Source organism: Geotrypetes seraphini, chromosome 8 (assembly GCF_902459505.1).
Source record: "Geotrypetes seraphini chromosome 8, aGeoSer1.1, whole genome shotgun sequence".
Classification (NCBI taxonomy): domain Eukaryota; kingdom Metazoa; phylum Chordata; class Amphibia; order Gymnophiona; family Dermophiidae; genus Geotrypetes; species Geotrypetes seraphini.
The window spans coordinates 101579754-101602666 of record NC_047091.1 but is presented as its reverse complement, the minus strand read 5'-3'; the positions used below and the strand labels follow the sequence as shown (position 1 = coordinate 101602666).

Sequence of the window (22913 nt, the reverse complement as noted above, 5' to 3'; positions counted from 1 at the left end):
TCGGCTAGCGCGCGCTAATCGTGTGCGCGCGCTAAAAATGCTAGCGCACCTTCGGAAAAGGAGCCCTATGCCTTTCCAAATATTCTGAATTTGTGGGCAAGACAACCACATATGAATCATATCTCCAGGAAGATTACAACCTCGCCAACAAAAGGGAGAAATATCAGCAGTCCAAGGATGAAGACGATGGGGAGTCAGATACACATTATATCAAATTCGTAGTTGCGTATTCACATGTAATAAAGATAATGAGAACCTGAAACAATAAGCCCACACCTCAGCCCAAACAATATTAACACTACATTTCTCTATCAAAGTCTCCAATGAATAAATCCATCTAGTGAAAGCAAAGGGGTGGTAAATGCCTCCTTGTTTTTAAAGTTAAGTTCACTTACACTTTCATTCTCTCCAAACCTCCAACACAAGGTAAAAACCAGAAAGACAAAGTTGCATGTCAGTTCATGGTTGCACGCAAAGATATGTAGGGTTACCAGACATCTGGATTTAACTGGACATGTCCTTTTTTTAGAGGACTGTCTCGGCGTCCAGATGAGTTTTCAAAACCCGGCACTTTGTCCAGGTTTTGAAAACCATTAAGCTTGGGGCCGTGTCTGGAGGACATCCAGACGCAGCCCCCCGAAGAGATGGGGTTTGTGTGGGGCCAGGGTTGGCGGGCGGAACGGGGCGGTGCCATGCATCCTCTTTTTTTTTTTTAGGACAAAATCTAGCAGCCCTACAGCCATGTAGAGCTCTTTTAAAGACCCCCACATTGCATTTGACTTGCTCTATCTCTGCAGAATCATCCTGACTGCTTCTTTTTCGTGTGAGTGCAAACACCACACTGAGCCTTGTGTCTCTTTGAAATCCGTGCACATGATCCCAGGTGCCCTGTAACACAAGAACATACTCCCAGACATGAGCTCAGTTACTTTATAATTTTCACATTTTCCTACTAAGGAGACAATTTTCAGAATTCTTACCTAGATGCAAACTCTACAGGGTGTCAAAGTCCCTCCTCGAGGGCCGCAATTCAGTCAGGTTTTTAGGATTTCCCCAATGAATATGCATGAGATCTATTGGCATACAATGAAAGCAGTGCATGCAAATAGATCTCATGCATATGCATTGGGGAAATCCTGAAAACCTGACTGGATTGCGGCCCTCGAGGAGGGACTTTGACACCTATGCTCTACAGGTACAACCTTGCACCTCATTTTCAAAAAGGAGAATATGCACACAGTTTTCCTTTGAAAACTGCCCCTGGATATCTACAGACATCATGCCTGCTTTTCAAGTGAGGCGCAGTTTCAATGAAAAATAACACATTCATGTCCTGTGTACACGCTTCATCTCAACATGCCTCTGAATCTTGTCATTAGGTAAATTCTTGTGGAGTCCCTCAGGGTTCTCCTTTATCTCCCACATAGTTCAACATTTATCTTGCATCACTGGGGAATTTATTGCAAAGCCTAAAAGTGAAATTTTATATCTATGTGGATGCCATCATTATAGTTGTTCCTCTTACTAACTTGACTCCTGAGATAAAAAGTCATGTATCCTTTATTTTAAATCAGATTGAATTGTTGATGATTGAATTTAAATTGAAACTTAACTCTGAAAAAAACAAATTCTTCCTGGCGAGCCCTAATGACAAAATCAAAGATACGTGGATATTTTTAAATGGTCAGGATTTTCCTACAGACCAGGGGTGTCCAACCTTTTGGCTTCCCTGGGCCGCATTGGCTGAAAAAAACATTTCCGGGGCCGCGCAAACACTGCAGCAAGACAGAGGAGGGAGCCGGCAAGACGGTAAACACCCGGGGCAGCAGAGGAAAACACTGCATCCCCCTCGACCGGGGCCACACAAAATACTTCAAGGGGCCACATGCGGCCCTTGGGCCACAGGTTGGACACCCCTGCTATAGACTATTCCATAAAAATCTTGGGAGTGACATAAAACCGGCATTTCACCTTAGATGAACATACGGATTTGTTAGTCAGAAAATATTTCTTGGTCTTATGGAAACTCCGAACCATTAAAAAATATTTTGATTTAGTATCATTCCGTCTGCTAGTTCAGTCTTCCATCTTAAGTATGCTTGACTATTGCAATATTATTTATTTGGGAACATACAAGAAAACCCTAAAAAAACTTCAACTTATTCAAAATTTAGCAGTTCGGCTGATTTTTGGTTTGAAAAAATGGGAACATATTATCAAAAACTACACTGGTTTCCGATGGAGGCAAGAGTTCTGTTTAAATTTTCCTGTATCTGTTTTAAATCAATTTTTGGTATGGCTCCTGCGTATCTGGGCTTTCACTTTTTTTAGACCGTTTTAATAGGCCTACACGCAGAATCCATATGTTTGCTTACCCAACAGAAAATGCTTGTCGTTTTAAAAGATTTCTGGATAGAACTCTTGCTTTTCAGGCAGGTAAAATGAATGACTGGCTGGGTAATATTATTATGCGTGCTCCATCTTACTTTATTTTTAGAAAATTAGTAAAACGCAATTGTTTGATCAATTTGTAACCTAAGGATTCATTGTTTTAATTTTTTTATCTTGTATGTATTTCTCATGATTTGCATTGTTTTCCACTGATTGTCCAGTACTTCTTATTGTAAACCGCCTAGAACTATTATGGCTTTGGATACAAGAATAAATTATTATTATTATTCATCAGTATTTGCATTTACTACTACTATTAATTATTTCTATAGCGCTACCAGACGCACGCAGCACTGTACAGAGTCACAAAGAGTAAGAAAGCAGTCCTGCTCGAAAGAGCTTACATACAATCTAAACAGGCAAGACAGACAAACAAGATGTCATGGATACAGTTAAGTGGAACAGTTAATCAGCTGGCTGGGTTGGAGGGCAGAGGGGAGTACAGAACAATCAAGCCATTGTGACATCACTGTTGAGGTTGGCTCTTATTGGTGGAATGAGGCATTATGACATCACAATCTCTGCTTCCCAAAAACTGAAACTCTTCACGCTGCTACTACTACTATGAATTATTTCTATAGCACTACCAATCGCACGCAGTGCTGCACAGAGTCACAGAGAGTAAGAAAACAGTCCCTGCTCAAAAGAGCTTAGAATCTAAACAGGCAAGACAGACAAACAGGATGTCATGGATACAATTAAGGGGAAGGGCAGAGGAGTAGGCTTATTGTGGACTGTTTCTTAAAACATAGAATGCATTGAGTTAGTCCAATAAAAAAGGTATTACCTTATTTCCTTTTATTTCTTTAGATTACCTTAAACACACACAAACGCAGGGCCAGATTAGGCATGGCGACTGCCTAGGGGACCAAATATTGAAGGAGCTGAATATCTGGTACCAAAAGGAGCTTCCTCCCACTTAAGACTGGGACCATTTCAAAGACGCACCACCATGGTAGTCTGGCCCAACTTTAATTCCACCCCTGCCTTACAGTTTCCAGGAGCCTGCCTCAGCTCTCCAAATTGTAGGGCAGAGGTCCCCAAAGTCCCTCCTTGAGGACCGAATCCAGTCGTGTTTTCAGGATTTCTCCAACGAATATGCATTGAAAGCAGTGCTTGCACATAGATCTCATGCATATTCATTGGTGGAAATCCTGAAAACCCAACTGGATTCGACCCTCAAGGAGGGACTTTGGGGACCCCTGTTGTAGGGGAAAATCATGTGCTCACTCTGCAACCCTGCCCATAAGAGCCAAAATCGGAAATCCAGTTCAGCACATACTCACAGCCAGACAAAATGCCTATTTTTGTATGTTTTCCTCCCTTCATGTTAATTTAATCCCACAACCCTTCCCATCAGTGCCATCTAAGCAGTGAAGAATATGCAATCATATCAATCCTGATCAGATTAAAGGGTCTCCAATAAAAATAAAAAGCAACTGTACTAGATACAATTAGCTTTAGCCAGTGTATATGGGATGGGTGGGGGGGACGGAGCACCTACAGATCCTCTTTCCAGTAACAACTGGCCTCTCCTGTGTTTTATCAGGATTTGAATCAAGATGATTCATTCCGGCATGAATGACAATTCCCAGCAATTCTGGCTTTTGTAAAAGCTCCTCTCCAACTCTCCCCCCCCCCCCACCCCATTCTTTAATTCAGAAAGCTTTTGCCGAGGTGAAGAAAGCTGTGTTTATGGTGACAGACATCTCTGGAGTGCTAATTTGCCAAAGATTCCTTGTGGCAATCTCATTCCTGATATTTTCCATAAAAGAGGTTAATACCAGTCCGATTCTCTTTCTTCCTGAAAGGTTTTACATCCCTGACTCAAGGGGGGAAGCCCCATTACCAAGTAAGAGCTAAACTGGTACAATATTTTTTTTATGGTTTAAAATGCAAGAAGCTGCAGAACATCCTGCCGCCCCAATCCTTCTCCAAAGAGAAGGTTTAATACGGCTTTTAGGGCCTGATTCTGTAAACAGCATCTAAATCGGCAGCCGCCTACAAAAACGATGCCGGCCGCATGTCAGTCATACTTAGGTGCTGATTAAAGAATCGCAGCTAACTGCACCTATCACAAAACTTAGGCGCCAGTAATGGAGGCCAGGGTTTTACCGGCCTACACTGCAGACGCCTAAAATCTTTTGAGAATTGCGCCTAGCGGCACCTAAGGTCATCTCTGTCCCTAACCATGCCTATGTTGACATTAAGTGCCTCGCTATTGACACGATTAAGATGCCTACCCTAGCAGATGCCTTTTTTCAATGAGTTTTTAATTGGTTTTTTAATGGCACGTTCAATTATCGCACCAATTAAAGCCAATTAAAACAATTAAGTTAGATAGTGGTAGGGTGCCTACCGCCACTTAACTTATGGTGTCATTTACAGAATTAGGTGCTTAGGCCCAGATTCTCCAAACGGCGCTACAATCGGCAGCTGTCTAAAAAAAAGCAGCGCCGATCGCATGTCAATCACGTAATGGCACTGTTTGGAGAATCACGGCTAGGTGAAAGGTAGGCACTAGAGAATGACTCGGGGACACATTTATCCCCGTCCTCCGCAGGAACTCAATTGCCTCGTCCCGTCCCCGCGAGTTCTGTTGCTGTCCCTGTTCCTGCCAGCTCTGCCTTAACCCTTTCAGGACCATAAGGATCGTAGGCCAATTTTTGTGGTTTTGACGACATTTTTATGGTAAAAAGGGCTTGCAGATGCCAAAAAATTGATTTTTTTTTGTGAAATATCATTATTTTTTTTAAAAAAAAATCACACTTCTGGCTTATGGACAGTGTGGCAAGTGAATCTTCTCGTCAATCTGGCAACGACGCTAATGAATGAATGTCGGAACCAGTTTGTTTACATAAAGGCAGTATCATATGGAATCCGTACATATCAAATTTAGAACTGTAGACTATCCCAATCAAAATTTATAGGATTTTAAAGTTATGGGACAAATATGTCCCTTGGTCCTGAAAGGGTTAACCGCCCAAGCCTCAAACACTTATGATTTTAAAGTGTTTGAGGCTTGTGCAGATGAGGACAGAGCTTGCGGGAATGGGGCCGGGACAGAAAAAGAACTTGTGGGACCGAGATGGGAAAATGAGTTCCTGTGGGGAACGGGGAAAAATTTGTCCCGTGCCATTCTCTAGTAGGCACCAGAAATGAAGGGTAGAGGTTTGAAGGCCTATATTTCCGGCGCCTACTTTTCACAAGAATCACATCTACAGAGGCGCCTAATAGCACCTAAGGCCAGTCTGGCGTTAACCACTGACCATAGACGCTGCAAGACACAAGTTTCAAGTTTATTTAAATTCTTTGATTTACTCGCATACTCCATATCCAATGCGATTTACATAAGTTAAGAGTTAGGTTAAAATAAAAAAACAAACAAACATAACAATTAATACTAATTACAATAATACTTTTAGGGAAATAGGGGCCAACAACACCTCCTTACTTGGGATGACGTTGTTTTTTTGAGGCACCTACACTTTTTAAACAGTGTTTTAATTGGTTTTTAATCAGCACAATTACTACGCCCACTGAACCAATTAAAACAATAAGTTAGGCAGCAGCAGGGCACCTAAATTCACCATTAGGGCCTTAGTGTTTCTAGACAACTCTTGTTCACCTAAAAGCTGAAATTCTGGTCCTAGGCAGATGCCTCTTGTCTCTGTCATTCTAAGATATCTAAAACTTATAAGAACGTCTCTTTTGGGTCTCCTACAGTTTTCAGGGCAAGGTCACTGCAGGGTATTAGGCATTTTATTTGACCCTTCAGCCTTGCCGCCTCCTCCTCCCCCAACTAACTTTCAGGTTTCTAGTATCTACACTCCACTGCGATTTTAAAAATTAAATTCAAGAATTATGATTACCCCCAACACCACCCCACCCAGCACAATCCTGTTAAAGAAGCATGTTTCAGCATCATACTTTTAAATACTAAACTTTGATTTACATATATACAGGGCAACTTCCAAAAGGCATTTACCTAGATGCATTAACAGTTTGATTCTCCTCTGCAAGCCCTATTTTGATAAGAGAAAACTGCAGAAAGAGGCAGATGCCAATCTCTAGTAGTTTTCAAAAGGGAAGGTATGCTTGGGAAACCATTTGACAATCGGTGCAAAGTCTATATGGAAAATGCAAAAAACAAAAGGAATTGACCCCAAAATATCCACAAAGAAGAAAATCCAGAGAAAACCAAAAAAAACTCTGTGGAGTGACGATGTTCCTAAATGGACTTTATTTGAAAGTATCAAAGTTCCAAAGGTACACTAAAATCATCCACATAAAATAATTCCATCCACATAAAAGTAAATCATCCACATAAAAGCCTTAAAGGACCTAGTCCGCTAGGGATACAGGACCCAACACGGTCCGCGTTTTGACAAAACTTCCGGTTCACCACTCAATTGTTTCCCACGTACATACCTTTATAGGACCCCCAGGTTTCCAACGTACATACCTTTATAGGACCCCCAGGGACCCCTGAAGAAGACTTTTTGTCGAAACACGGACCGTGTTGGGTCCTGTATCACTAGCGGACTAGGGCCTTTAAGGCTTTTATGTGGATGATTTACTTTTATGTGGATGGAATTATTTTATGTGGATGATTTTAGTATACCTTTGGAACTTTGATACTTTCAAATAAAGTCCATTTAGGAACATCGTCACTCCACAGAGTTTTTTTTGGTTTTTTATAGGGAAAATGCACCAGCTGAACTTGCATCTTCTTGGAGATTTTTAAAAACTGCCTCATGTATATCCCATTCATATTACATTGGATTTCTTAATTTAAAAAGATTTCGGTCTAGGTGCATTTTTGTTAATAACTTAGCACCACTCATTCTGATTTTCACCATGACTGGAAGCAGTTTGGGCTGGTAATACTCAAATGTCAAAATAAGACCAAGGGACAAGAGAGAGAATCTTTAGCAACAGGAGAGAAGGTAACATCAGATATGAAGGAGGGTATGTATTGAAAAATCTTGGATGTAACTATGGCAAATTTAACCTGTAAACTATATATTATATATATTGGTATTAGATTCCTAGTATGTGTCAAATTAGGATAAAAACTTGTATCAAAAAAAAAAACTTGTAGTATAACTGACAAATTGTAACCTGTTAACTGTATATTATGTATGTTAACTATAGGCTACCTTCTAGGACAGAGGTGATCGCAATCGACCATCAGATCGCAAAGGCAACACGAGTCAATCGCAGAGTCCATCCTAGGCTCTGCGATAGATTCACGTTGCCTTTGCATTCTGTTTTCCCTGCTTCTCCAACGCCAGGCCAGGCGCGTAAAGCTCCGGGCACACAGCCTTTCCCCCACTCCCCCCGATATCAAGTTCCGGGCCAGCCAATCGTTGCCTGGCTGGCCTGGAACTTCCTCTCTGATGTCAGAATTGACATCAGGGGGAAAGGCTTGTGGACCCGGCGCTTGTACGCGCCTGGCCTGGCGTCGGGGAAGCAGGGAGAAATCGGCAGTGGTGGCTTAGGGGTGGCAGGGAGAAAGAAAGACAGACAGACAGAAAGAAAGAAAGGGGGGGTAGGGAGAGAGAAAGAAAGAAAGACAGAAAGAAAGAAAGGGGGCAGGGAGAGAGAAAGACAGTAAGAAAGAAAGGGGGCAGGGAGAAAGACAGACAGAAAGAAAGGGGGCAGGGAGCGAAAGAAAGAAAGGGGGCAGGGAGAGAGAGAAAGAAAGAAATAAAGAAAGAAAGGGGAGGGGGCAAGGAAAGAGGAAGAAAAAGTTAGACTCATGGAGGGACAGAGAGAGATGTTGGTTGGGGAATGGAATGAGGTCTGGAGGAGAGGCAGAAAGAAAGAAATATTGGATTTACACTCAGAAGAAGGAAGTATAACCAGAGACTCATGAAATCACCAGACAGCAAAGGTAGGGAAAATTATTTTATTTTAAATTTAGTGATCAAAATGTGTCCGAATATATATCTGCTGTCTATATTTTGCACTATGGCCTCCTTTTACTAAACTGCGATAGTGGTTTTTAGCGCAGGGAGCCTATGAGCATTGGGAGCAGCGCAGGGCATTCAGCGCAGCTCCCTGCGCTAAAAACCGCTATCGCGGTTTAGTAAGAAGGGAGGGGTATATTTGTCTATTTTTGTATAGTTGTTACTGAGGTGACATTGCATATTTTAAGGTCATCTGCCTTGACCTCTTTGAGAAAAAAAAACCTGAATATAAATGATAATTAACATTTTCTCTCCATACAGTGTGCTTTGTGGGTTTTTTTTTTATTTTATTGTTGGTAGACCATTTTGAGTTGGTCATTTTAAAAGTAGCTGGCAAGCCAAAAAAGTGTGGGCACCCCTGTTCTAGGAGATCTCTCAAGATAGTCTCCACAGCCACACTGTGAACTCAGCCTAGGGCCACCCACCCACTCCCTAGGCCCACATTACATATATAGATCCACCCACCAATCACCCTCAACACCCTCCACCTGTTACCCAGCCAAATCCAACCTACATAGAATAAAGGTAACAAAATTAAAAATATAATTCAACAACCCAAACACTATACCTTAAACTTATAATAATCTTATCCATCATGTGCCTCCTATCCCAGTCATCAACCAGAGCAGATATGCTGACCCAAAAACCTCCCTTCAGAAAAACCCTCCTAACACAGCCCCCACAACCTAAGGGGAATCCCCATTTTTCATACACCTCCACAACTATAAACCTCATAAATGTGAGATCAGTAAATAACAAAAGCATCATACTAAATGATCTATGGCAAATTGTAACCTGGAAACTCTATATTTGTTGGTACTAGACACCTAGGGCTCTTTTTACTAAGCTGCATTAGGGCTTTAACGCGCGGAATAGCGCACCACATTGCCCCGTGCGCTAGACCTTAACGCCAGCATTGAGCTGGCGTTAGTTCTAGCCACATAGCGCGCGGTAATTTCCTGCGTGCGCTAAAAACACTAGCGCACCTTAGTAAAAGGAGCCCCTAGTTTGTATCAAGTTAGGATACAACCTTGTATTGTACTGTAATTACAGTACTCCCCTGATATTCGTGGGGGTTCCATTCCAGGAACCCCTGCGAATCTTGAAAAACCGTGAATACGGTTTTTCATGGGGGAGACTGGAGAGGGCAGCGGGAGAGGCAGGAGAGAGCAGCTGGAGCACCGGCGAGGGCAGAAAATCACTCGCTGTACGCTCCGACCGCCTCATCCTGCACTAAGTCGGGTTTATCCAATCAGGAGCTGCGTGTCAAAGCAGTTCCCAATTGGATAAGGCCCTACTTAGTGCAGGAAGAGGGGGTCGGAGTATACAGCGAGTGATTTCCTGCCCTCGCCGGCACTCCGGCTGCTCTCTCCTGCTGCCCTCTCCTTGTCGGCGATTGGCGGTCGGAAAACACTGCAAACCACCGACCGCGAACTACCGGGGAAACACTGTATGTCCAATTGTAACCTGTTAACTATATAACATGTATGTTTAACCTGTTCTGAGCTCTTTGGGGACAACGGGATAGAAAATGAATTCAATAAATAAATACTGTACATAAATATATGGCACTGCAGAAAAAAGAACAGACTAATCAGGCCTGTGCTTGTTATCTACTTCACAGTCTGCGTTTCTGTGCTTTCTTGAGGAGGAAATGTCTTGCACGCTTGCTGAATTGTAGTGATTCCAAAAGAAAGGGTGATCAGGGAAAAATGGTGCATTTCTGGACAAAAATGGAGAAGACATCTCACTCGTAAAGAGAGAGCGACAGAGTTGCCTGCCCTGTAGTGCTGGAGATGCTTAGGATTAATTAACTCCGCTGTTTTCTGGCATTTGTTGGGATTGTAATTTCTTGTGTTTTTGTACTGTTGGAGAGTTTTCAGTAATAAAAACAGATCATACATAAATTGGATTTTTTTTTTTTTCATAAAATATTTTGGGGGTTTTTTTTAAAGAAAGTTTTCTATTTAAGATACATTATAGTCCAAAAGTTATTAATCATGAAATAAGGTTTAGATTTTAATTATGTAGCATGAGGCTATATAGACATGCACTGTTTACATTTTTTGGTAAATGAATTCCATTCATAATGTCGTGTGCATGATTTAAATCAAGTCTTTCTGACTAGTGATTTAAATATATTATGTTTGTCATGTTATATTTTACCATGCTTTGTTAACTAGCCTCCCCTTTTACTAAACCACAATAGCGGTTATTAGTGCGGGAGCCGCGATGTTTCCTCCTATGAGCGTCGGGAGCAGCATGGAGCATTCAGCGTGCCTCTCTGCACTAATAACCTTTATCGCAGTTTAGTAAAAGTGTGTGTGGGGGGTATATTTTTGCCATTTGTCAGACAATGTCTTGCCATGCCATGTTGCCATTATCTTGGATAAATACAGTGCTCCCCTGGTCCCCTGGTTGGCGAATCGCAGTCGCGGTCATTTGCGGTCATTCGCGGTATTTTCTGACCGGGCAGGAGAGGGCAGCCGGAGCGCCGGCGAGTGAAGGAAATCACTCGCAGTATGCTCAGACCGCCTCTTCCTGCACTAAAGTCAGGAATTCTATGACTTTTACAGCATTTAGCGCTCCAGGCCACGGTAGAAACCTCTTCCAACTTATTCCATTGGGTCACCTTCAAAATACTCCCCTTCCCTACGTATACACTTTTCCCAATGTCATTTCCACTTTTGGAAACAGTCCTTAAACGCATCTTCAGGAATCGCCAAAAGTTGCTGCTTCGAATTTTGTTTGATGTCTTCAATGATGTCAAATTTCTTTCCTCTCAGCGTGGATTTAAGTTTATGAAACAAGAAGTCAGCAGGGGCCAAGTCAGGAGAGTAAGGTACCATATTTTTTGCTCCATAAGACGCACTTTTTCCACCCCCAAAAAGGGGGTAGAAAAGTGGGTGCGTCTTATGGAGCGAAAACGACCCCCCCCTTCCTCCCGGTACCTTTTTAAAACACTGCCCACCCACTGCCCTTTAAAAACACGACCTGCCCCTCGGCCCTTCCTTTTAAAACACCCCCGCCCACCCTTCTTTCCTTTTAAAACACTCCCTGCCCTGCAGTATCTTTTTAAACGCCCCTTATGCCTGGTGGTCCAATGGCATATGGGCCAGCAGCAGCGTGCTTTCTGCGCTGCTGCCTGGGCCCACGCCTCTTTCTGAATGGTTGGCACAGTTCTCGCGGGACTCGGGGAGAGATAAGAACATAGAAGAGAAATGCTGGGCGAGGAGGGATCGCAGGGTCAGGGATGCAGACTGTCAATGGTAGACAGGGAGAGGGTAGGAACAGTGGAACATAGAGGCAATGTTGGAAAATGGAGATTAGGACACTGAGGGACAATGCTGGAAAAAGGGCAGATGGGGACATGGAGGTAGGATAGGGACAGAGAAGGAAGATGCTGAGTAGGGCAAATAGGGGTGCAGAAGGAACAAGGATGGTGGACCTGAGAATAGAAGAAATGTCAGAGGGATAGGAGACCCTGCATAAACAGAAGAAACAGATAAAAACAGAAAAGAGACACATGGAGTCAAAGTAAATTACCAAAAAATAACAAAAGCCTGAGTGTGGGGTTGAGTGCAGAGCCTAGCAGGGAGTGAGGGAGGCTGGGTGCATAATTTTTTTTCTTGTTTTCCTCCTCTAAATCTAAGGTGCGTCTTATGGAGCAAAAAATACGGTAGCTGGAGAAGAACCATCATCACGTTTTTGTGCAAAATTCAGGAATTTTGATGCATTCAAAACACCTTCCATGACTCTTGACATGTAGCCCATAAGCCACTTTCAACATTTAATAAGTTTCTAAAGCAGTCTTACCTAATTTAAAACAGAACTTCACGTTATAGCACTGCTTATTGAGGTCGCGCATGATGAAAAATAGTCTATCATGAAAATACACTTTTACAAAAACTGCTGTAGCTCGGAGACGAAAACAGATATCAACAAACGGAAAAAAGGAGGTTACAAGATAGTCAATGCCAACTAGCGCCTCTCAAAAGAACTTCCCGTTAGTGCACAATTCAAATTGTCCTAAAATATTTTGAACAGACCTCGTATATCTATATTATTTGAATGTTCAGATCTGTACTTATGAGATGCTGTATAAGTATTATGTCTCTCTTTTAGTATATACCATATCTCTCTCATGTGAATGTCATTGCTGTTAATAAGCATATTTTTGAAACTGTTTCATTGTAGTTCTATTAGTAAGTTGCAATTGACTGATTTTTAACTTTACTTCATTCATTGTATCGGTGTATATATTTGGTCTATTTACTATTGTTATGCTGTTAACAAAATTGTAAGCTTTATGCTGAATTATACCTGCTGTAAACCACCTTGGGTGAATCTCTTCTCAAAGGCAGTTAATCAATCCATCAGTCAATAAATGCAGTTCTATCTGTAATGAAAGTGAGACAGCATTGAGAAGCTGCCCATCTCCCATTCAGGGGAAAAGGAGAGCTTATGTTTCTTCTTCCTACCCTTCACATTCCCTTTTCTCTTTTCAACTTTCTTCCGTTGTTTCAATTTCATTCCCTTTCCTGTTCCCCTCTTCTCCTCTATCTCACTTCTCCTTTCCATTCAAATCTATTTCCTTTGTTGCTTTATCTCAATCATTTTCTATATTAGTCAATATCTTCTGCAGCCCTTGAATTCTATCTGTTCACCTTTCAATAGCTTACTCTCCATCACCTCCTCTCAATTTTTGTGCCTTCCTCTCTTTTGACTCACCTTCCTTTTCCTACTTACTGTACATATTACTTCTCTCTCTCCTTCGGTTCCTTACTTCCCTTACCATAAGTCTCATACTCATTTTCTCTTTTGTTTGATATATTCTCTTTCATTGTTCCCCCCTCCCTCTTGTTCCCAAAAAAACATGGCTGGCCATCTCAAGCCAACTCATCTTTTAATCACCCTACAATTCGGTTCTGCAAAACAATAGTTGAGAAACTCTTTGAACCTTGCATCCAAAGTAGAAAAAGATTGTGAGGCAGCCATGTTCTAGCATAGAGAATGCAGCTGGTATACACCAGTTGGAAAGGTGTAAAATGAAAGCTCAAGAAACCAAAGTGAGGCCAGTACCATAAATCGCCAAGGCCAGAGAAAGAAACAACAGCAAAACCATGCTCCAGTAAGACTGATGTACGGTATAGGTCTGGAGCCCAGTGAGGCAACGTACTCATATACATCAAAGTCAACTTTTCAAAAGGGAGTGTGTGGCGCAGTGGTTAGAGCTACAGCTTCAACACCCTGAGGTTGTGGGTTCAAACCCCATGCTGTTCCTTGTGGCCCTGGGCAAGTCACTTAATCCCCCATTGCCCCAGATATATTAGGTAGAGTGTGAGCCCACCAGGACAGATAGGGAAAAATGCTCGAGTAGCTGAATTTAAACCACTTAGGCTATAAGTGGTATATAGATACTAAAAAAATAAAATAATTAGGGTGCTAAACCCAACAAAAATTATGGGCTCCTTTTACGAAGGTGCGCTAGCGTTTTTAGCATGCGCACGCCAGCAGAAAAAACACCTGCATCGTCAAGAGGAGGCGGTAGCAGCTAGCGCGCACGGTATTTTAGTGCAAGCTATTCCGCGCGTTAAGGCCCTAACGTGCCTTCGTAAAAGGAGCCCTATGTCTCCCTGGATACAATCAAGGAGTTTGCTCAATATTGGAGGTGTTTAAGCACCCACAGCATCCATGCTCATATATTGCCACATTCGTCTCACGGTATTCCATTACCGAAGCTACCCTAGGCCCTGTCAGCTTCTCTCTAGTAGAGTCTGCTATATTTGCAGACTACACAGTACCTGAAGAGCTGAGAGCAGCAGCACACCGCTACTCGCATCCTGCGACTCTCATGGTCATGTTCCTTTGGGCTAAGTTTTCCAGCCCTTGTGTAATAAGCACATAAATTAGAAATATGGGCAACCAAATAGAACAGACAGATGCCCAGTGAATCTTCAGAGAGACTACAAACAACTAAGCAGAGAGAGAGAGACAGTTAAAGCCAGGCTTCCAAAAATATGGTTTAGTGATATGGCCTTGGTAAATGCATAGGCCAAGATGATTTACACGATGGTTTGGTGTTTAACTTGGTCATAAGTTACAGCAGCACCAGAGACTTGAAAGTCTAATGAGGCATTGCTTTAAGGCATCTAGTCTTACATTCAGATGGGGTTCTAAACATGGCAATCCTGAGGAAATGGCATTTAATTTGGTCTTTCCCGGATACTCCAAGCTTTTGAGACCAGCGTTTTAGCTAAGTTTCCAAAGGATGCCAAGAAGGCTTATATGATCACAGAATCTGTATACTGTGTCTCCATCCCAATAACTTGCATTTGGTATTCAACCTACACCTAATTTTCAGGCCATGTTTTTATGCTTCACAGTGCATTGAATTTTGTATTTTATCATTTTATATGTTTTAGATACATTTTTAATAAATTTTTACCTGTACTATCCAGAGACTATTTTTCCACCTTTTTAGTTTTCCTTTGCTTCAGTTACAGTGTGGAACATAGGTCTTTTTTTTTCTCTAGCTTTCTTTAAGGTAAGCAGGAATCCACATTCCTGCTGGGAGGAAAGGTGCAGCAGGACTGTGATTTCAGTCACAAGGGACAGGCCCGTCCCTTCCCCTGGACTTCTAGCCCAATTTGCCTGCCTCAAGGGCAGGAACATGGGGGCCAGACTCCTAAAAGCATCAATCTTGACTAGGATATTTGGCGGTATTACATACACCTATCTTAGCATGTAAGTGCCATGAATTCTGCTCTGAACATAATTTGTGTTTCTTTCCCAAAACACAAAGTCTAGAATCTGGATGCCTCTAATCCTACCCAGGTCCACACATGACAATTCTACCCTTTTAAAACACCCCATGCCATACTTTCCCCAAACTGTCTTCCGCCACTATAGTTCTCCTGTAGCTTATAAATATTAGAGGGGCTGAGGAGACATCTACCTCAGATTTGGCTGATTATTTGTTTTTCTGAAGCGCTCTCCTGTTTGGGAATTATTTTGGATTTAGGTTTTTATTTGACAAGAGTTTTCATACTTTTTTATGTCAAGACTTGACTTGTTAGCGAGAGAAACTCGGATTTGTGAAAAACTCAATACTGTCCAAAATACACTTTCACAAGAGAAATCTAAAGTCAGGTGGGACGTAAACAGTACTGCTTGGGTTTAGATGTGATGTGCCATAAAAAATGGAAGAAAAAGCCTCAGACTGAAACCCTCCCACCTCCACAAAGGTGGTTAACCGGTGGTTAGGTGATAACCTCACTGGCAAAAAACCTCCACTGCACTCCCAGAATGTAAAAACCTTAAGCAGGGCTGTTCGTGCTGAATGATAGAAGAAAAAAAACTTTCAACTTATCTTCTGTTGATCGGACTTGACTATTGTAACATTATCTATGCAGGTCTTACAAAATTTAACATCAGACGACTTCAGACATTGCAGAACACTGCCATTCAAGTTTTTATTAAAATTTGATAAAACGGTTATCATGTATTCTAGGTGTTTTACAATTAAAAAAAAAATAGGGGGAACTATCAACGACAGACTAAATCAGACATAAATAGGCTTACAAAAACAGTAGGCATTAAGTTGTTAGGGTTTTAAAATAAATTTGATCATATGACTCCTGTTTATACACATTTTCATTGGATACTGGTTATCTAGAGCAGTGATTCCCAACCCTGTCCTGGAGGAACACCAGGCCAATCGGGTTTTCAGGCTAGCCCTAATGAATATGCATGAGAGAGATTTGCATATGATGGAAGTGAAAGGCATGCAAATTTGCTTCATGCATATTCATTAGGGCTAGCCTGAAAACCCAATTGGCCTGGTGTTCCTCCAGGACAGGGTTGGGAACCACTGATCTATAGAATTCAATTCAAAAAATGAGTACTTGCCCACAAAGTATTTCATAATATGGTACCTGCTTATCTGAATTCACCGACTATTCCTTACACCCCTGGGTGTATATTGCGATCGTTACAAGATAACAGATTAGTTCTCCCGGCAGCGAGTAGAACTAGGTGGGAAACTAGCCGCCTTAAAGCATCCTTTTACAAGTTATATTCGGTCTGAAGTAAATTTCAAAGCCTTTAAGACATTATTAGACTTCGGGGACCAAGATGGCGGCGATGTAGAGAAGCTGCGAGAGACGCTGATAACAAGCTCCTAGCCTGTATTTTCATTATACCTGATATTGATGCCTTCTAAGAGGAAAGGGGTGCTTAGGGTCTCTGCCTCGTCGGCCCTGACGTCCACCCCGATTCAACAGACGATGGATCGTTTCTTCGCGCCTTCTCCGGCGCCCACACAAGCTGGAGTGGAGAGCTCGGCGTTGGGCGGTGACGGGAGGGAGTCACTGGCCCTTTCGGGCACTGAGACATCGCTGTCTCCTTCGGCTCCCATGACGCCTCCGTGTCCGGCAACAGCCGAAACGCTGTGGCGAGAGACACACGCTTCCGGAAGTGAAAGCGTGGGGTCTCCCGGCGAGGGCACAGCGTGGTCGGCGGAACGGCAGATGGAAACAACAGCAGAGAGAGGGGATCTTTCTCTCTCCCAGACGGAGGTCTCCATGAATAGCATCTGGCAATTGCTGCAAAGGATGGAAGGGAAAATTGAAAAATCAACTGAAGAGGTAACAAAATTAAATAAAAAATTGGAATTATTGACTGGGTCAGTTGAATCTATGAAGTTAGAGTATACAGGCCAAGCCAAGCAAATGCAGGTGGATATACAACAATTGCAACAATTCAAATTGGCTTCAATTAAAGATAGCTCCACCATTCATAAGAAACTAGAACAATTTGAAAATTTTAATAGGCGTTTGAACCTCCGCTTTCTAAATTTTCCTCAAACTTCAGGAATGTTACCTATTGATTTGTTGAAAAGATACTTCATTGAGAATTTGGAAATTTCTTCAAACTGTATTCCTCCAATTAACAAAATTTATTACCTACCAAATAAAAAGATGCCTGACGGAAATGGAAAGGTAAATGGAAATGAGATTGGGAAAGTAAGAGAAGGAGAGACAAATGTGATAGATTTTGCAAATGTGACGGCTTTACTGGAACAAACGATAACATCTGAAATGGACAGAGCAACATTACTAGTATCATTTGTCTTTGAACAGGATGTGAATATGATTATGAAATTGTTTTTCAAAAATTCCCAAAAATTATTTGGGGGACGGAAAATATGGATATATCCTGACGTAGCTAAGACTACACAGGAACGGAGGAAAGAATTTCTTGCAATGCGACAACAGACTATAAATATTGGAGCAACATTTTTATTGGTGAATCCCTGCAAATGCCTGGTTAGGTACTTAGGTGTTAAATATGTTTTTTTTCTCTCCTAACCATCTGAAGGAATTTCTAGATGTTAAGCAGATCATTAAGGATTAAGGGATAATAATAGTAATGGGCGCTAGATACATTATGCCTTTCTTCTTTGTACTATTCCTCTAAATCTCTCTCTAATTTTAGTTTTGGTCACCCCCTGTTTATTGTGGTCTAAGAAGGGGTTTATCACTATGATGATTGTTGTAAAAGTATTATTGTGTTAAAATTTTCTTCCCTGTATTCAATGTAACAAGAATTAATTCTTGTAAAATAAGACTGTATAATTATAAATTTAAAAAAAAAAAAAAAAAAAAAAGACATTATTAAAGACCCATTTTTTCCAGTTAGCTTTTGGTGTGGATTCTTTTCCGGTTGATCACATTCATTGATTGAAAAGCTTTCAGGCACTCCTCAAACATGGAGAAAATGGTAAAATTATGTTCTCACCTGTTAATTTTCTTTCCTTAGCAAAGCAGCAGATGAATCCAGACAAGTGGGAATAGCTCACATCGACCAGCAGGTGGAGATAGAGAAACTGATTAACCGTTGGCCTTATAGCCCGGTATTCTCTCTGTCCATTCAGTTATGCTCCTTGCCCAAGCATCCCGAGATAGGAGAATGAGCAGCTTAAAAAACTTCTTTCCAGTATCAAATGCAACAATGAGACATTACTGAACAACTACCAACAATAACTCAATTGGAAAATAAACAAAGACTGCCCCCGAACACCTATATAGATATTGAAGTTAAAGGGTGGGGCTCTGGATTCATCTGCTGCTTCTAAAGGAAAGAAAATTAACAGGTGAGAACATAATTTTACCTTCCTTAGCAAAGCAGCAGATGAATCCAGACAAGTGGGATGTAGCAAAGCAAAACTTAAATCGGGTGGGAAGTTAATGCCGCTTCCGCAATCACTGAAGCGCCAAAACTAACCTCCTCACTGGCTGCCACATCTAACCGGTAATGTTTTGAAAAGGTATTTCCCGACGACCAAGTAGCCGCCCTGCAAATCTCCTCTAAGGAAAGACCCCCGGACTCCGCCCATGACGTAGCTAAAGCCCGAGTTGAATGAGCACGAAGTTGCTCTGGCACTTGCTTCCCTGTCAACAAATAAGCCGAAGCAATCGTCTCCTTGACCCAACGCGCAATGGAAGCTTTCGACGCGGCCATTCCTTTGTTTTTCCCCGCGAACAAAACAAAGAGGTGATCCGACCGGCGAAAGTCGTTAGTCACCCCCAAATAATGTAGAATCATCCGGCGCACATCCAGGAGACGCAACAACGAGTACTGCTCCCCCCAATCTTCCTTCCGAAAGGCCGGGAGGAATAAACACTGGTTCATATGAAAGGAAGACACCACTTTCGGCAAGAAGGACGGTACCGTTCGAACCGATACACCAGCATCCGAAATCCGCAAAAAAGGATCCCTACAAGATAGCGCCTGCAATTCAGACACCCGTCTTGCCGAAGCCATAGCCACCAAAAACACTGTTTTCAAAGTGACATCTTTTAGCGTAGCCATGGATAAAGGCTCAAAAGGCACCATTCGTAACCTCCCAAGGACCAGCTTAAGACTCCATGAGGGACACGGTCTCTTCATAGGAGGTCTGATATGGTGAACTCCTTTTAAAAATTGGACTACGTCGGGCTGTGATGCCAGCGCCAAATGAGAAATCCGGCCCCTGTAACAAGCAATGGCCGCTACCTGAACCTTCAGAGAATTATAGGCCAACCCTTTAGCTACGCCCTCTTGCAGAAATGAAAGAATAGCCGATAAAGACGCCCGAAAGGGCGAAATCCCGTGCCTCCCACACCACGAGTCAAAAACTTTCCAGACTCTAGCATAGGAGGTAGACGTGGAAAGCTTCTTCGCTTGAAGAAGCGTGGCAATCACCTGCTCAGAATAACCTCTATTCCTTAGCCGTGACCGTTCAATAGCCAGGCCGTAAGACCAAAGTGGGACGGATCTTCTATGGAGATTGGACCCTGAGTTAGTAAGTCCCGAGTCACTTGAAATTTCAAACGATCGCCCGCATATAGTTGCATCAGATCTGCGTACCACGGACGACGTGGCCAATCCGGAGCTACCAGGATCACCTGTCCCTGAAAGAGAGCGATGCGTTGTAACACACGACTTATCATCGGCCAAGGAGGAAATATGTATAGGAGGGAATTTGGAGGCCACGGGAGAGATAACGCGTCTACCCCCTCCGAGTTCGGTTCCTTTCGTCGGCTGAAGAACCGAGGCAGCTTTGCATTGCGAGACGAGGCCATGAGATCTATCTCTGGGAGTCCCCACTTTAGGACTAGCATATCGAACGCCTGAGCGGACAGCTCCCACTCCCCTGGATCGAGACGATTTCTGCTGAGGAAGTCTGCCTGAATATTTTCGTGACCCGCAATGTATGCCGCCGAGAGGAGAGGCACATGCGTCTCTGCCCACTGAAACAACAGCCTTGCCTCTTCGGCTAACTGAGCACTCCGGGTACCCCCCTGCCGATTGATATACGCCACTGCTGTGACGCTGTCCGAAAAGATCCTGGTTGGACGATCCTGAATCCTGGACTGAAATGCCAGAAGCGCCAGCCTGATAGCTCTCAACTCCAGCATATTGATCGACCACTGGGCCTCTACCGAGGACCAAACCCCCTGGATCGATGCTTGTAGGCACTGAGCCCCCCAGCCCCGAAGACTGGCATCTGTCGTGATTACGACCCAATCCGGCGTCGCCAACGGCATGCCCCGAAAAAGATTGAACTCGTTGAGCCACCACTGCATGCTGGAAGCCGCTCGAGGAGTCCATTGGAGACGCAGATCGTAATCCTGGGACGCCGGGGACCACCGTGAAAGAAGAGACATTTGCAACGGCCTCATGTGGAACCGAGCCCAGGGTACCACCTCTATAGCCGCCACCATCGAGCCTAGAACCTGTACATAATCCCAAACCCGAGGTCTCGGGGATTCGAGAAGTAGACGAACCTGAGACTGTAACTTCTCTCCCCGCTCTCGGGGTAGAAACACCTTTCCCCGACAAGTATCGAACATCACCCCTAAATGCACTAAGGATTGGGACGGGGACAGCGAACTCTTTGGAAAGTTGATGATCCACCCCAAAGACTGAAGGAGAGAAATCACGCTCTGAGTCACCGACAAACTTTCCTGCCTTGAAGAGGCGCGGATCAACCAATCGTCTAAGTAAGGGTGAACTCGAATCCCCTCCTTGCGGAGACATGCTGCCACAACCACCATCACCTTTGAAAAAGTGCGAGGAGCTGTTGCCAGACCAAAGGGCATCGCCCGAAATTGATAATGCTGGCCTAGGATCGCAAACCGCAGAAACCTCTGATGCGGGGGCCAAATCGGAATGTGGAGGTACGCCTCCTTGAGATCGAGGGAAGTGAGGAACTCCCCCGGCCTCACCGCCGCAATGACAGACCGAACTGTCTCCATCCGAAAATGATGGATACTGAGAAATTCGTTGACTCGTTTGAGATCCAGCACCGGTCTGAACGACCCCCCTTTCTTTGGCACAATGAAGTAAATGGAATATCTGCCGAGTCCCACTTCTTCCTGTGGCACCGGCACCACCGCCCCCAGATCTAGAAGCACCTGAAGGGTCATTCGTACCGAGTCCCTTTTGGTTACCCCATTGCATGGGGACACCAAGAAAGAATCGGCGACGGGAGAGGCGAACTCTAACTTGTAACCGTCTCGAATGATTTCTAGCACCCACTGATCCGACGTGATATTGGCCCACTCCGCTACAAAAGCCGACAGCCTTCCCCCTAAGGGAATAGCGGAGGGAGCCAAGACCCCGTCATTGTGAAGACCGATTTGCTGGGGCACGGGCTGACTGAGCTGAAGGAGGTTTCGCTGCACGAAAGGAACCTTTCTGCGGAAACCTAGGCCTTGAAGAAGAGAAGGAACCATACGTGGACCTAAAACCCGGTTTACCTGTCCGATATCGGAAACGCTGTCTCGAGGTGGAGGATTTCAACGTGGGTCTAGGCCTATCTTCCGGCAACCGTTGGGTTTTGGTATCCCCAAAATCCTTAATTAATTTATCCAAATCTTCCCCAAAAAGCAAACGGCCTTTAAAAGGGAGCTTAATGAGCCGGAGCTTAGACGCTGCATCTGCTGCCCAATTACGGAGCCATAAAGATCTACGAGAAACCACCGCCAGAGACATTTGTTTTGAGGAAGCCCGAATAATATCATATAAAGCATCTGCTAAATATGCCAGACCTGACTCCAAATCAGCCAGTTCTACTGGAACCGAACCACCCGACTCCATTAAATTATCAGTCATTAACTGAGACCACTGCAGACACGCTCGTGCCGCGTATGAACTACAAATTGCGGCCTGTAGAGTGACCGCAGCTACCTCGAAGGACATTTTCAGAGAAGATTCAAGCTTCCTGTCCTGAGTATCCTTTAAAGCAACTCCCCCTTCAACCGGTAAGGTAGTCTTTTTGGTAACTGCGGCCACCAGCGCGTCAACCCTGGGTAATTGAAATTTTTCAAGTTCTTTCTGAGCCACCGGGTACAATAGCCGCATGGCCTTTGCTACCCTCAGACTTGCCTCCGGCGTGTCCCACTGCGCCGTAATAAGTTCCTGCATAGCCTCATGCACTGGGAAGGACCTGGGTGGCTTTCGTGTCCCTGTCATAAGGGGATTGGTGGAACCAGAATTAGCAGCCTCATCTTGCGAGATGTTTAAGCCTTGCAACGCTTTAGAAATTAATGAAGAAAGTTCTTCCCTATGAAAAAGACGTAGAGCGGACGGATCATCTACTTCCCTACCCGGGGTATCTTCCAAGTCCAATACCTCCCCCTCTTCAAGGGAGTCCGGAAGAGATAACGGAGAGACTGGAATAGTATCTCCCTCATCCGCGGCTGCGAGTCTGCGCTTTTTTGCTACCCGTGAATTTCCGGGAGAAGCCGCAAGAACCGCAGCCGCACACAAAGGTCTGGCAGCAAAACCAGAAGTGGAAGTAGATGGAACCGGACGCTCCGACATACTCATAGGCACCGGCTGAGCAGGCTGCGAGCCCTGCAACATAAAAGCTCGGTGCATTAACATTACAAATTCTGGCGAAAATGAAGGTAGCCCAAATCCAGCCAACCCAGTCTG

At 43.6% G+C, this 22913-nt stretch overlaps 1 protein-coding gene across 5 annotated transcripts in view; it reads right to left on the bottom strand.

Moving 5' to 3' along the window:
* SSBP4 (single stranded DNA binding protein 4) overlaps positions 1-22913 on the bottom strand; it is a 589526-nt gene that overhangs the window by 508923 nt on the left and 57690 nt on the right. The window contains exon 1 of one of the 5 annotated variants that reach the window (XM_033955057.1): positions 12750-12822. The exons of the other annotated variants lie outside the window; for them this stretch is intronic. The gene's annotated coding sequence lies outside the window, so the exon portion shown is untranslated. Of the gene's footprint in view, positions 1-12749; positions 12823-22913 lie in introns of those variants that run through there. 5 annotated transcript variants of the gene reach the window in all.